The sequence below is a fragment of the Saccostrea cucullata genome, unplaced genomic scaffold (genome assembly GCF_032062105.1).
Source record: "Saccostrea cucullata isolate Sc308-1 unplaced genomic scaffold, CSIRO_AGI_Scuc_v1 ctg3571, whole genome shotgun sequence".
NCBI lineage: Eukaryota > Metazoa > Mollusca > Bivalvia > Ostreida > Ostreidae > Saccostrea > Saccostrea cuccullata.
Genome location: NW_026931630.1, coordinates 42,700 through 45,738, shown reverse-complemented (window position 1 = coordinate 45,738; position 3,039 = coordinate 42,700).

Genomic DNA, 3,039 nt, shown 5'->3' with positions numbered 1-3,039 from the left:
TCAGGAGTTATTGATGAGAAAAATTCAGGAGTTATTATGTCGCCCCGAACGAAGTCGGGGACGACATATTGATATTGTACGCATGTTTTTTTTATCCAGGCTGTTTCTCGGAGATGGCTGGGACAATCTTCCTGAAACTTTCCTTCAAGGACGATCACTGGTTGTAGTTGTGCAGTGAGGTCGTTCAGTTCCAATATGTCTACCGTTGCCATGGAAACCTGTAAAAAGCGACAAATTTTGTCCGAGAGTGTTCTCTCTGGTCCCTTAAACGTTCGTCATGAAACTTTTCTTATTTTAATGATTAGTATCTGTAGTTCTGCAACTCGTATTTAAAATTTTCATATAATCGATTATTGCCATGGAAACCAGGTGAAAGTTAAAATTCTTTAATTTCGATTTTCTCAATAACTACTCAGGCAATCGTTTTGAAACTTTCAATGTTTATTCCTTGCAATGTGTCAAAGTGATTTCTACTTTCAAAATAATTGTAATGAGTCGCTCACGGTTGCCATAGAAACGAAACAGAAAAAAAGATTCAGATGTACACATGTGTTCTCCAAGGTCTAGGTCAAAGGGTCAAAGTTCGTCGTATCCAATAAAAGTTCTTTTCACAAGGATTACATATTTGAAATACGAAAGCCCTAGTACTTACCGTTCAAACGTTATGGCTATTTACTATGTTCAAGACGCCCCCCCCCCCCCTCTTTTTATGAAGCACACAGCCAAGTAGAATACACAGATATAACATATACAACTTACAAGTAACTTTTTAAAATCTTCATTCATAAAATTCAGTTCCCGTCATGTCATATTTTGCCATCATTCATTCTCCTTCTGTTTTGTCTCTTGAATTTATAAATATTTTATTTTATCTATATAAAAAAAAAATAACGATTGTCAGCTGCATTTATTATCATTTCGCGTTTTCTTGTATATCTATCACTTGTATATTATTCATTTCATTAGATAGTGCAAGTATAAATTAAAAAATTGGTACGTCATTTCCATAGTTTTTATTCATTCATAAATTCTTTGATCCGCTCCTGATGGTTCGCAAAGCCTTGATCACCACTGTATACAAAACATTCATCTCGCCGAAAATGTTCATGATTCCGCTAAACTGAGAAAGTTCACACATGATTTATTATCTCATAACACACATCAGCTCTCTGCAATGCAGAAATGCTCGAATTGAAGGGGAAAATTCAGGAGTTATTGATGAGAAAAATTCAGGAGTTATTATGTCGCCCCGAACGAAGTCGGGGACGACATATTGATATTGTACGCATGTTTTTTTTATCCAGGCTGTTTCTCGGAGATGGCTGGGACAATCTTCCTGAAACTTTCCTTCAAGGACGATCACTGGTTGTAGTTGTGCAGTGAGGTCGTTCAGTTCCAATATGTCTACCGTTGCCATGGAAACCTGTAAAAAGCGACAAATTTTGTCCGAGAGTGTTCTCTCTGGTCCCTTAAACGTTCGTCATGAAACTTTTCTTATTTTAATGATTAGTATCTGTAGTTCTGCAACTCGTATTTAAAATTTTCATATAATCGATTATTGCCATGGAAACCAGGTGAAAGTTAAAATTCTTTAATTTCGATTTTCTCAATAACTACTCAGGCAATCGTTTTGAAACTTTCAATGTTTATTCCTTGCAATGTGTCAAAGTGATTTCTACTTTCAAAATAATTGTAATGAGTCGCTCACGGTTGCCATAGAAACGAAACAGAAAAAAAGATTCAGATGTACACATGTGTTCTCCAAGGTCTAGGTCAAAGGGTCAAAGTTCGTCGTATCCAATAAAAGTTCTTTTCACAAGGATTACATATTTGAAATACGAAAGCCCTAGTACTTACCGTTCAAACGTTATGGCTATTTACTATGTTCAAGACGCCCCCCCCTCTTTTTATGAAGCACACAGCCAAGTAGAATACACAGATATAACATATACAACTTACAAGTAACTTTTTAAAATCTTCATTCATAAAATTCAGTTCCCGTCATGTCATATTTTGCCATCATTCATTCTCCTTCTGTTTTGTCTCTTGAATTTATAAATATTTTATTTTATCTATATAAAAAAAAAATAACGATTGTCAGCTGCATTTATTATCATTTCGCGTTTTCTTGTATATCTATCACTTGTATATTATTCATTTCATTAGATAGTGCAAGTATAAATTAAAAAATTGGTACGTCATTTCCATAGTTTTTATTCATTCATAAATTCTTTGATCCGCTCCTGATGGTTCGCAAAGCCTTGATCACCACTGTATACAAAACATTCATCTCGCCGAAAATGTTCATGATTCCGCTAAACTGAGAAAGTTCACACATGATTTATTATCTCATAACACACATCAGCTCTCTGCAATGCAGAAATGCTCGAATTGAAGGGGAAAATTCAGGAGTTATTGATGAGAAAAATTCAGGAGTTATTATGTCGCCCCGAACGAAGTCGGGGACGACATATTGATATTGTACGCATGTTTTTTTTTATCCAGGCTGTTTCTCGGAGATGGCTGGGACAATCTTCCTGAAACTTTCCTTCAAGGACGATCACTGGTTGTAGTTGTGCAGTGAGGTCGTTCAGTTCCAATATGTCTACCGTTGCCATGGAAACCTGTAAAAAGCGACAAATTTTGTCCGAGAGTGTTCTCTCTGGTCCCTTAAACGTTCGTCATGAAACTTTTCTTATTTTAATGATTAGTATCTGTAGTTCTGCAACTCGTATTTAAAATTTTCATATAATCGATTATTGCCATGGAAACCAGGTGAAAGTTAAAATTCTTTAATTTCGATTTTCTCAATAACTACTCAGGCAATCGTTTTGAAACTTTCAATGTTTATTCCTTGCAATGTGTCAAAGTGATTTCTACTTTCAAAATAATTGTAATGAGTCGCTCACGGTTGCCATAGAAACGAAACAGAAAAAAAGATTCAGATGTACACATGTGTTCTCCAAGGTCTAGGTCAAAGGGTCAAAGTTCGTCGTATCCAATAAAAGTTCTTTTCACAAGGATTACATATTTGAAATA